This window comes from Dendrobates tinctorius, unplaced genomic scaffold (genome assembly GCF_039654945.1).
Source record: "Dendrobates tinctorius isolate UK_male_01 unplaced genomic scaffold, ASM3965494v1 ptg000201l, whole genome shotgun sequence".
In the NCBI taxonomy this organism is placed as follows: domain Eukaryota; kingdom Metazoa; phylum Chordata; class Amphibia; order Anura; family Dendrobatidae; genus Dendrobates; species Dendrobates tinctorius.
The window spans coordinates 9,962,187-9,975,850 of record NW_027361868.1 but is presented as its reverse complement, the minus strand read 5'-3'; the positions used below and the strand labels follow the sequence as shown (position 1 = coordinate 9,975,850).

General features: G+C 43.9%; 1 protein-coding gene across 5 annotated transcripts in view; it reads right to left on the bottom strand.

Moving 5' to 3' along the window:
• HHAT (hedgehog acyltransferase) overlaps positions 1–13,664 on the bottom strand; it is a 355,681-nt gene that overhangs the window by 164,178 nt on the left and 177,839 nt on the right. The window lies entirely within an intron of this gene.

Sequence of the window (13,664 nt, the reverse complement as noted above, 5' to 3'; positions counted from 1 at the left end):
TAACACAGGATCCACCATTCACAATAGGTGATATCACAGCTCACCTCCTCCTCTTCCTGTACAATGACTGATCACACCTCTATTTACAGTTGATAAAGCAGGATCCACCATTCACAATAGGTGATGTCACAGCTCACCTCCTCCTCCTGTATGACTGATAGCACCTCTATATACAGTAGGTAACACAGGATCCACCATTCACAATAGGTGATATCACAGCTCACCTCCTCCTCTTCCTGTACAATGACTGATCACACCTCTATTTACAGTTGATAGAGCAGGATCCACCATTCACAATAGATGATGTCACAGCTCACCTCCTCCTCCTGTATGACTGATAGCACTCCTATAAACAGTAGGTAACACAGGATCCACCATCCACAATAGGCGATGGCACAGCTCACCTTCTCCCTTACAATTCTACACCAGTAGCAGAGGAAGTCTATTTTATAATCACACGTCAGGTCACTTATGTAAAGCTTCAGGTCTGATCTGCCTGAACACACTTCTATGTCAAAACAATAGAGAGAAAAAAAAAATAATAATAAATAAAAGTTGAAATCTGAAAACCAAGGAGCGCTGCTTATTAATTGCTTGATTAAGTTTCCCATGAAACGTGACCAGTAATGAGAGAGAGCGCAGATTTAGTGTGATTAGATTTTAATAACACAGTACACCGCCGAGCGCACACAGCGAGACGTTCGGGGAAATCAAGTACCCCGCAACTGTATATTATTTGCTCTTCTCTCCGGCATTCAGCGCTCTTCAGATTGTGGCGTCTGTTTGTGAACAGCATCTGTGATTCCCACACAACTACAATCCGGAATCCCCCCCCGGAGCCCGATGTGCGCTAACTAAATGCATCAAATCTAATTCTTGCTCAAAAAAATGAACTTATCTTCTGATGAACGTCTCCATATTACTCCAAGGTTCTATCCTACTAATTAGGCGGTGTTCACACGCAACATTATTGCAGTGGTTATTTCTGCAGGTTTTGCAGCTTTTTATTTTCTTTAGATGTTTTTGCAACCTTTTTTTTTTAGTGCAGAATACATGTGTGATTTTTTCCGCAGCACAGGTCTAATAAAGTTAGTTTTATTTACCAAAAATGTAGCGGTTTTTTTTTTTCACTTTCTCCTTGCTTTCTATGGGTGCGAAAAAGCTTAAGGAAGTGACTTGTTGCGGATTTTTAAAACCGCAGCAGTCCTCAAATTCAGTCGGGAAAATAAAACCTCCCCTCCCTTTCCACCTCCCAGTTGTATAAAAAAAAATAAAAAAAATGTAATAAAAATATTTAAAAAGGAAAATAAAACCAATCGCGTGCTGCAGATTTCTGAAATCTCGTAGCTTTTGCTACTACTGTAAAAAGCAGCTTTTAATTTGTACAAAAAAAAAAAAACCGCTGCGTGTGAACATGGCCTTAGGAGATGTGCACACATTAAGTATTTGCTGCACACATTTCTGCATCAGAAAAAAAAGTCTCTTGGCAGGAAAAACACTGCAAAATCATGCGCATTTTTGCTTACATTGTTTATGCATTTCTTTTCCAGTCATTAGAACTGCAGAAAACGCTGAAAGAACTAATATGCTGCACATAGGAAACTGCTGAAAATCTGCAAAGAAAAAATAAGCAACGTGTGCACAAGACTTCAGGAATAATGATGATGTAAAACGCTTTTTCACAGCAAAACAAGCAGAAAAAAAAAAGAAAAAAATACAGTGTTACAGTGTGAACACAACCGTAGGGATGCATCATCAGAAAACAAGCTATTGCTTTAATAAAGATTTTATGGAAAATGTATTTTTTGAGAATTGTTTTTTTTTTTTTTCTTAACTTACCATATTTAGATCTGGGCCATTTCCCCTTTTCCTAACCAGGCACAAGGGTTTTATCATACATGTTGTCACGTGGACCCGTCCTGTGTGACACGACCCGCAGGTCGGTAACTAAAACAACAAGACACGGCACGTGTAACTGTCCTGTGTGACACGACCCGCAGGCCGGTAACTAAAACAACAAGACACGGACAAGGGGAAACAGTTACAACCATGGGCCCTGCGATAGGGAAGAGGGACGTGGAGACCTCCTGCACTCCCCTGTGTCAGTGTCCCTCACACTCCTAACGTTCCCTATACAGGCTCCTCACCTGTCGCCGAGCCGGAACCTTTCCCTAGCTCGCCCTGCACCTAGCCCTTTCTAATGAAACGGAGGGTGCAGAAACTAATCCCACCACTGCACTGAAACACACAAAAGGAAAGTTACAAAACAGGGGTAACAACACTTAGCTTTGCTCTGTTGCTATTGCTCCCAGCAACAGAGTCCACCACCAGAATGCAGCTTTCCTCTTGAATAGCTGCTCCTTCACCAAGCTTTGTCAGAGCTGCAAGGAACTCCTCTCTGACTCCTTCCACACCAGGACTCTGACTGAGCTGCCAGGAACTCTCTCTCTCCTTCCTTCACCAGTCTAGGTTGGAAATGAGCAATATCACTAACAGTGATTGCAACACCTGACACTCTTTTATAGCAGAGCCAGAGCAATCACACCTGCTTTATAATCATGTGCACTAAACTAAAGTAACCATAATGCATTGACCCTAATGGCCACCGGGGGGGGCAAAACTAGAACTGAAACCACACAGTGAGGAAAAAAAAGGTTACTAGTGCTTTTATCTGTCATGATCCAGCATGGATCATGACACATGTGCTTTTAACGGCTGTAATAAATGTTCTCATTTGGATACATTCAAATAGTTTTTGCCTCTTTTTTCGCCATAGATGGGGTTACGTTTTTAGTCACTTTAATATTCTTTTTTTTTTTTTTTAATGAAAACAGGAGAAAATCTAACAAAAATAGGAAATACATGTCTATTTTTCACTTTTTTTTTCTTACATTTCTTATGGCCAAAAGTTACAGCTAAAAAAAAATTCAAATTGCAATCCCCATTCCTTACTAATTATTTTTATGAACTTTTTTTTTCTTCGAAGCGGGCCTGGGAACAGCAATTCTGACTGACATTTTCTCTTTTTTTATGCTTTGCTTTATTTTTATTTTTTTTGTCTCTTTTTTATTTATTTTTTAATTTATTTCTTAAAAGATCTTTTCAGGGTGTGCATGTTGACCTAGTAATACATTATTTTCATTGTTGATTAACCCTGTAACTGGGGCTGGTATATTAGCCCAAGTTACAAAGGGAACTCACAATGTTAACTGCATAGAAAAACTGGCTGGTTCTCTTAGGACTCAGAAGCTCCTGCCCTTTCCCTACAACTTGAGACTACATGAGTTCAGTATCCAGAGGAGGAAGCGCCATCAGTGCTTCCTAATTTTTATACACAAGCACTGGTACAGCTTATGTATATACAAGGATCAGGAAGGCAAACATGGTAATAAACCATGTCTGCCTTCTCTACGGGAAGTCTGGCTGTGTCTGTCAGCCGGCTCTTCGATCCCAGAGCTTGGTGCAAAAATCATAAGCGAGTACCACAAGATACTGTAAATATTAAAAAAACATATATTATAAAATGATGCATCTGGTCCATAATGTTAATTTGAGGTTTCGATTTTGAGGCTCAACAGAAACATTGACCCATTTGAGCAATTTTTGTACAATGATGCGGAATGTGTTATCACTACATAAGCGAATAAAAACATAAATAAAATCTATACCCCATAACATTAAAATTGCACCACCAAGAAGGAAATTACGGAAAGCATGGGATCGATAAGACATGTTAATCATGAAAAAAATAGAACCAAAAATTTTAGAATATCTCAATTTAATCAACAGAAAATGTACAAATTTTCAACCACGATGAGGTTATTAATGGTCATTTGAGGAATGTCCTGCCGCTGAATGCACTTGGGCAAATCAGCAAGATCCACTGCTGGCAGCTCCTGTGTAATCACCGACCAATGATGTCCCAGATGTGCTCGTTGGGAGACAAGTCTGGAGACGCTGCAGCCATGGTAGCACGTTTAGCCACAGTAGCACGAGCAATATGGTGCCTGGTGTTGTGATGTGGATAAACAGGTTCCTGGGATCATTACCATTGGTACAACTACAGGGACCATAGAGGTAACGGGCTCCATTTTCATCTGCAAAGCAGCACAATTCTTCTGTCATATTCACAAGTGCTGCACTATGGAGAGATTTAGGAACGCAAAGGTCTCATAGAGAGGGACCTTCTTCTATCTGTGTCCACCCTTGCCTATGGAGAAATGACTGCACCACTCTTCCAACACCAAATCAATGTATCCCTGAGCTGGAGTGAAGCCTAGAGGGGTCCGACTACTGTACATTACGCCACCATAATCTCGGGAGTAGGCGCGGTGTGATGTCCCATGAAGGAGGCACTCATACCCTTATCGTGCGTGAGTGTCTGCGCTGTCTTCCATCCAGTTATTGGATGCACCGTGCACATTTTAACCTTGGCAGCCCCTTCCGACCGCCGGATTCAGCCATTACCGCAGACAATAGTGGCACTGCAGTAAAGTGAACAGTATTAGCGCCTGCTCTTATCCCTGGTGGTTTTTCTAGTATGGAAATCCTCTCATCGCTCGCCACGACGTGAAAAGGATAATCCTATCAAAATGCTTTGCAGGAGGCTTTGAGAGTCCGTAATGGAAAATAATTAAGAAGGAAAAATTCCAATCAATACTAATTATTATTATTATTATTATTATTATTATTATTATTATTATTGTTATAGCGCCATTTATTCCATGGCGCTTTACATGTGAGGGGGGTATACATAAAAACAAGTACAATAATCATCCTCAGCCTCAGCTGCTGCGCGCTCCTTCACCGTGCGCCGATAACACGCTTTAGTCTATTGTGCGGCGGTTGGGCGCCGGCGCAGACGCACGGAGACGAGCGGCCTAATGAAGCACACAAACACAAGTAATTAGTTTTGTCACGGCTCCAAACAGAATTCGCATTGCCACAATTTCTATTTCTTAGACAATTATGCTACGTTAATCTGCGTCCAAATATGAGAACCAGACGAGTGCGAGGCATATTAACGAGTCGGGGGAAACACAACAGGATGAGACGGGAGAGCGCCGAACGGCAGGCGCCGCGGATTAATGCCGTGCCTGGTTTTTCTATATTTTACAAACAGTAAATGCAGTAACAGATGATTTTCTTCGAACCTTGTTACGTCATCTTGATTCATTCGCAATTTTCAGCAAGGAGACTGATGGTTTTTTTCCCCCCATCAGGCCACGTTCTCACGTAGCGGAAATGCTGAGTTATTTTATTGCAGAAAATCAGCTGCATTTAACAGGTCGAGAAACCTGGATGTGATTTCATGACAACTCCTCTCCACTGCGTTTAAAGATCTTGTTAGACTGTTGTGTTTTTTTATCGTGCGTCCCCCCCCCCCCTCCAAAGGCTTCTATGATGGGTATGAAGAAAAGCAATTGCGTTTTTAAGTGCAGAACCCCAGTATTTCTGCGCTAAAAACAACAACAAAAAGACAACCTAATCCAAACTGCACCAAAAATGCATAAAAAGGTGAAAAGAAACAGCAAAAGCGTAATAATTAAAGTAGATTTCTATTAGGAGCTTTGGCGCAAACCCTACAGATAAAATACAGTGGGAAGAAGAAAAAGCAATTCTGGGAACATGACTTTTAATATCACACCACAGACACATCGGAGCCTCCCCAGAGGGACATGCATAGTGCCGCCCGTGTCGGCAACAAAGTCTCTAGTAAAGATGGATAAACACATGAGACTTAAAGGGACTCTGTCACCAAGTTTTTACCACCCAATCTGAAAGCAGCATATTGTAGGGGGAGAGACCCTGATTCCAGCGATATGTCGCTTACTTTAGTGGTTGCAACAGTTTTGATTAAAAACTTTTATTTCTGCTGCAGATCTAGCAGTGCTTTGAATACTGAGCTGTGTTTGACCCCGCCCCCACCACTGATTGGCAGATTTCTGCCAAAGCACAGTGTACATAAAGTGACCAATAAGTGATGTGGGAGTGCTTGAACTGCCTGGCAGCAGGCCAACTAGTCTTTCAGTGATAATCTCCTGCTGATAAAACAATGGATTTTACAAAAACAATAGACAGCCAAGTAAGTGACACATCGCAGGAACCAGGGTCTCTGTCTCTACGTTATGCTGCTAATAGATTAGGTAGCAACAACCTAGTGACAGATTCCCTTTAAACTGGCTAAACCCAATTTTTGGAGGACTGCCTGATCATGTAATGTGTATGCTTGACTACAATTCATACTTCTTATGTAAAGGAAAAAAGGATTTGGAATGTTGAATTGAAACATGTTCGATCCCTTCTCACGAAGGTGTCTGACAGTGGCTGACACTGTTCAGTGCTGAGTGCATATAAAAATGAACAGCCCCTTTAAAAACAACTGTGTCCCAAATCAAAACCTCTCTCTCGAACACCATACGATACTCAGCACTGTTCCACTGAGCATCGAGCAGTCGCCCATCACTACCAACGTGTCATTCTGCACCCACTGGGGATACGTAATGTCAGCTTGGAACAGTTTTACACATGGGCATAGGGAGGCACAGGGAGTGAGAGAGAATGGCCCACATGACCACCGTCGTAGCACAACACTCGCACATAGCTCAGACAGCCTGAGAGACTTGTGAAAACAGAGCCTTTCCAGCCCGGTAGGACTGACATAAATTCCTTGTTAAATATAAGCCCAGTCCATTAACGGATTATATATCGGTCCAGAAACCAGTCCCGATAGCATGTGATGCTAAACCGAGAACATGGACGTGTAGATTTGTGAATCGAGATAAAAGAGCAGCCCAAGGTTAAATTAGTTATTTAATCGCCTTAAGGGTACACTAGACAAAACACAATGGGTATACATATATACTCTAGTCAGATATGCAAACACAGGTGACAGTACAATAAGTATAAGCAGATGATATAGTAGTCAATTACCAGTTGGATGTTAGGCCTTGGGGCTGCACAGACACATGGGATTTGTGGGGTGCCGGCTGTTTCCAGTTTCTTCCAACATGATACACAGCACATCTTCCCTTAAAAGAGCACAAAGGCCACAACCTTGCACAAGCAATTAACACCTTAGTCGATCACTCCCTTTCCTATCCCCAGGATGGTCTGAGTTTCCCTCCCCTCGGGTTTTGTAGCTGAAACTGCAAAACCTATGATGGAACATAACGGAAGGTGGAAAGGGGTTTTGGTTACATCAGTTCCAGACGGGCCCCCTTTACGCTTTGAGACAAAACACAGCTTTGCTACCTGGCTTCTCACTAGCCATTCTATGTACCTCCCCACCCAGGGATGCTAGAATGGGTTCAGACCCTGACGAACATTCGGCCCATTCCTGAGATTTCGAAAATGTAACCGTTACATGGCTAGGACATACAATAACTCCATGACTATTTATGAAATTACAGCTCCCGTAAGTCTGGAAGGGATCATTGGAGCAGTTAAGCAGCTTGGGCTCCCAGCAGGGATTCATCATCCCAGAAAGGTCTTGCAAGGTACCAGTTAGGCTGCTTGGGGTGTCAGCTTCTCCACTTGGAGCTATTAAAGCTGGACCACCAGCTGAGCCAGGTGTCCTGTCTCAGCTTCACACTTTAAGAGGTCTATAATCTCAGACCAGATATGATACAGTTTCCAAGAGAAAAAGGTCGCACTCTGCGGGATAATGATGAATGTTTATTGACACTGAATTACATGTCATGTCGGAGATGTGAAGGAGAGTGTGTCAAATGGCTGACTACGGCCGTTTCACCAAGCTGAGCCGTAGTCAGCCATTTGACACACTCTCCTTCACATCTCCGACGTGACATGTAATTCAGTGTCAATAAACATTCATCATTATCCCGCAGAGTGCGACCTTTTTCTCTTGGAAACTACATTCGTCTTGCTACGAGGTCAAGCACCCGGGTGTCCTGGATGTGAGCTCTCCGCCTGCTGCCAGCCACGGACCTTAGCACGGTAACAGCGATGCCGTCCGCTTTCTTGCATTGACTCCAGATATGATACAGTTGATTGGCATTAAATTATATCCCCCATATTCTTCACAAGCTCTGTCTAGTGATGGAGCATCCCGGCGACAAGCGCAAGAAGCCTTCGAAAAATTGTTGACTGGGAAATTTGCCAACACTTCTGAGTGCTGGAGGGCTACCTTTTTTTTCAGGAGCATATTGGGTACCTTTTGGGAGAGTTTTCTTTTTAAAGTATTCTTTACAGATGCTGCAATACGGCACCCACAGAAGTCGCAGAACTCCGTGGGTTTTGTGCGGCAACTATACGGTGGCATATGGCACAAAATATGGTGGCATGCTTACGACCCTTCAATGAGGATACGAAGAAACTCCATATAGGCTTGGTACACTCAGCTCTGCCGAGGTCTGATAGTGAATCTGTAATTTTGGATTTCATGCTGCTATTCTGTGTGCTCCTCTATACTTTGAGCCTTTAGGGGGTAGGTGGTTTTTGTTTGTGCCTTCTGAGCCCTGATTATTATAGAGAATCCATTGATATTGGTTCTTGCTGCAGCCTAGTTTAGTATCACAGCCAGACATGGACTGGTTCAACCCTATCAGTTGCTTATTTTGGGCAATTTTTGGAACTTCTAGAATAAATCCTATTATAAACCTACTGAAATTTTCTGCCACTGTTTTTTTCTGCATGTTTATGTGAATAATTGTCATTTTTGGTCACGACCGCGTTTGAACGTTGTACGGTTGCTTACTTATGTAATTAGCTAAAAAACATCTCCGCCTGGGGCATCTGCAAAGGTAATTTGCATTGGCAGCAGGGAAGATTTCGGGGCTCCCCCTCAATTAAAAAAAAAGAATTTGGCAGATTGGTTGAGGTCACGGCACATGGGCGCAATCACAGAAGAACATACCTCTCAATGTTTAAAGACAGGGTATGGGAGATGTATTGTGCACAAATACAGTAATTATGCCCCCAGTGAAGCCCCTTAGTGTACTCACCCACTACGATAACCCCTACTGTCATCCTACCCTCAGCATTATGGCCTCACAGACCCCCACGCCCAGTATGGTGGTCCCCACAGCCCCCTAAAAAGACTTACTGATAAATTAAAAATATATATACCGCATATTTTTGATGCACTGCTCTGTTCCGTGTGCAGAATGAGGTTTAGCGCAGAAGGCACACTCTCTTGATGCCATAACGCCTGCTGCGCCAAGACTCAGACGTGTAGGCTTAATGGTGGAACAGGGAGCTGACGGCTCCATTACACCTTTGTACTCAACTGTACCTGTATCCAGAGCACAAAAATATCATTAAAAATGTGGGAGAGGGAGCGAGGTGGCCTTCAACACTAGGTCCACCAAACTCACTGGTCCCATAGCGGCTGCATGATTTGCTGCTTTTACCGGTAAACCGCTTTGAGATCCAATGAGGAATTTTCAGAGGTCAACCTATGCCGTGGGCCTTCTATAGTCCGCTGTTATATTTTGAGTCGATTGAGTGACTATTCTGTGAATGAGGTAGCTGTGATTATTGTAGGTGGTTGCGGATCACCGGCTGATAAACTACATAGTGGCTGATTACAAGGTGAGACAATCTGGTTTAAATGAGTAATTTGGGACAGTGTAGGAGTTAGACTGCATCCACCAGCCGCAGGAAATTTTATGTACAAAAAACTATCCCTTTAGTCATAAGTAACCACCAAGTTCCGTGCCTCACCTTTGATGTGTAACCATCAAGCACTGTTCTTCACCATTGTGTACAACCAACAAGACTATTCCCTCTTTGAGGGACTGTAACCGCTAAGCTAGTTGCCATCGTAGAAGTAACTACCTGTTCCATTCTAATTGTACTGTGTCCGTGTCAGTCACTGCACCATTTTTAAGTGCAGTCCCAACCCAAACCCAAGGCTGACTGTTACAAACATCTCTAAAGTGACCATGCTATATGAAAATATGGTTTAAACTGGGCCAATTATTGGTTTTTCGGCAAGGACTGGTGACACAGTACCTCCATAGCAGCTGTAGATAATAAACTGTTAATGAGGTCATGAAGTACAAGAGAAGTCCAGAATTATAGTGGTCACTGGGGAGCGCAGGGAAGCGGCGACAGGATGTTTTGAATTAGTAGTTGTCAGCAAGCAGCGTGATAGAGCAGCCACTTAGGAGACAAGGGCAGGATACAGGGTGGAGGAAGTCTACTCACTGTGGTGCGGGCCAGGAACGCAGCGCTGGCAATGAGAGACCAGCTCCAGGACCTGGGAGGGGGCGGAGCAGTGGTGAGACAGCTGAGATTCACAGGGCCTGCGGTCACGTGACCGGGTGTCAGAGAAAGTGGGCGAGGGCCACAGACGAGCCTCAGTAACGCTAGTAGCTATACTTAGTAGCCCCTTTCAACGGGGGCCTCTGAACCCCCAGGTCTCTCAGGATATCGAGCATGATATGCCCTAACTAGGCGATCAGCGTGTACCGATCTGGCTGGCACCCAAGACCGGTCCTCCGGGCCATACCCCTTCCAGTGCACCAGGTATGGCAACGACCCACTAACCCATCGTGAATTTACAATGTGTTGCACTTCAAACTCCATGTGTTCATCAACCAATACCGGAGTGGGAATGGATCCTGGTTCCTCTACAACCGAACCTACCGGTTTCAGCAAGGACCTATGAAACACGTCATGGAGTTTTAAAGATGAAGGGAGAAGTAAGCGGTACGCTACCGGGTTGATTACCTCGTTTATCTTATAAGGGCCAATGAATTTCGGTCCCAGTTTGGCGGAGGGTAACTTTAGGCTAATATTTCTTGTGGAAAGCCAAACCTTATCACCACACCGTAACGTCTGACCAGAGTCCCTCTTCCTATCGGCAAAATATTTGTATTTCTCCTGTGCTTTGGAAATATTCAAACGTACCTTTGACCACAGATCACTGATCGGGTTGACACAGTCCTCAGCCCCCGGACAGTTAGAGTCTAGACGTGAAAATTCACCGAAGTGAGGATTTAATCCATGGTTAATAAAAAACAGTGACCTACCCGTGGATTGATTTATCCGATTGTTAAAAGCGAACTCTGCCAATGGCAAGGCATCACACCAGTCATCCTGTAACGTGGAAGTCAAACACCGGAGGATCTGTTCCAACGACTGGTTAGTGTGCTCTGTTTGTCCATTGCTTTCTGGATGGTAAGCTGAGGAGAAAGATAGAGATATCCCCAACTTTTTGAAAACGCCTGCCAAAACTTAGCTGCAAATTGTGTACCTCTATCTGATACAATATTCATAGGTACCCCATGAAGACGAACCACCTGAGAAAGAAAAAGTCTGGAGAGGACTTCTGCTGACGGTAATTTAGTCATAGGTACAAGGTGTGTCCCCTTGGAGAATCTGTCCATAATTACCCAAATCACTGTATTACCCCGGGATGGAGGGAGATTAGTAATGAAGTCCATGGACAGATGAGTCCAAGGCCTTCTCGGAATTGGCAAAGGCACCAATTCCCCGGCCGGCCGGCAATGAGAGCTCTTGGAACGGGCACAAACCCCACATGCTGCAACATATCTCTTAATTTCTGCAGACATACATGGCCACCAAAAAACTCTTCTTATTGCTTCGCATGTGGCTGAAATACCTGGATGAGCGCCTAATCTCGAGTCATGGAACTCCCGTAGGAGATTGGTGCGCAAGTGCTGTGGAACAAATAATTTATGTGCAGGTTTGGACCTTGGAGTTAAAGATTGAGCCCCCACAATCTCTCGCTCCAATTCCGATGACAGTTCTGCTATAATCACCCCGGGTTGAAGAATAGAGGACAGTGGATCAGGGGCAGACAAAGGTTCAAAACTTCGTGATAACGCATCAGCCTTCACATTTTTAGACCCTGGTCGAAAAGTAATGGAAAATTGAAACCCGGAAAAGAAAAGTGACCAGCAGGCTTGTCTGGGAGTCAATCTTTTGGCTGTTTTAATATATTCCAAATTTTTGTGTTCAGTGATGACCGTGATAGGGTGAGCTGCCCCCTCCAAAAAATGCCTCCACTCTTCGAACGCCAACTTGATTGCCAGAAGCTCTCTATTCCCAACGTCGTAGTTTCTCTCCGCTGGAGAGAATTTTTTCGAAAAATAGGCACAAGACCTAAGGTTAGTCAGAGTAGCTGACCCCTGGGACAACACCGCCCCCACCCCTACCTCTGAAGCATCAACCTCTACAATAAATGGCAAGGATGGGTCTCATTGAACCAATATCGGCGTGGACATAAAGCAATCTTTTAGGACGAAAAAAGACTGTTTGGCAGAAGGAGACCAATTTCTAAAGTCAGCCCCTTTACACGTGAGATCAGTAAGGGGCTTGACTATTTGCGAAAAACCCTTGATGAACCTGCGATAATAGTTCGCGAATCCCAAGAAGCGCTGGAGCCCCTTCAGGTCCTGTGGTTGGACCCACTCTACAATGGCCTGCACCTTCTTGGTATCCATCCGAAACCCCTGTGGCGAGATTATGAGCCCCAAAAATGTTAACTCCTGAACAAAAAATGTACATTTTTCAAGCTTGACAAACAGCTGATTTTCTCTGAGTCTTTGAAGTACCGTCCTGACATGCAATAAATGAGAATCCCTATCAGCAGAATATATAAGGATAACATTTAAATAGACAACGACAAAATGGCCAATGAAGTCCGCAAATACCACATTAATGAAATTTTGGAAGACAGCTGGTGCATTAGTGAGACCAAATGGCATCACTAAGTTTTCGAATAGTCCCTCTGACGTGAGAAACGCTGTCTTCCACTCGTCTCCTTCTTTGATTCTTATCAAGTTATAGGCCCCTCTAAGATCCAATTTAGAAAACCACTTAGCCACAGAGAGTTGGTTACACAAATCTGGAATCAGGGGTAGAGGGTATGTATTTCTAATGGTAATTTTGTTGAGTTCCCGAAAGTTGAGGCAGGGACGTAGGCCACCATCTTTCTTTTTAACAAAGAAAAATCCTGCTGTTACCGGGGAAACTGAGGGTCTTATGTGCCCTTTATGAAGACTTTCAGTGATGTATTCTTTAATAGCAAGACGTTCAGGGGCTGACAAATTGAATAACCGGGCTTTGGGCAATTTGGCCCCAGGGATTAGATCAATCGTGCAGTCAAATGGCCTGTGCGGGGGTAAAGCCCCTGCCTTGCTTTCTGAAAACATGTCCTCAAAGTCCTTGAGGTACTACGGAATACCCTCCAGACTGACAGAAGACTCAAACAGGTTTTGCAGGTGTCACACAAAAACAGATATATAACAACAGTCAGTACATTTAAAGCCCCACTTGAAGATTTCCCTTTTTTCCCAATCAATCACTGGGTTGTGCCGTTGAAGCCACGGCATGCCCAATACCAGCCCTGCGGGCAATTTGTCCGTCACAAACCATTTCATCTCCTCAAGATGAGAGGAACCAATTTGCAACGAAAAACTGTTAGAAACAAAGAATCCCTGAACGGGTGAGGGGAGAAGAATCGATGGCCACAATTTTCAGTGGGGTCTCCAACCTGACTGTCCCTATCTTGAGTCGGGAGATGAGATCGGAGCTGACCAGATTGAGGGATGAACCGCAGTCCACCAATGCTGTAGAAACAAAGTGAATATTGTCTACTACCAGTTCAACTTCAAGCAAAATTTTAGGGCATGAGGAAAAAGGTACCTGAAGGTCTGGGCAGCCTCCTC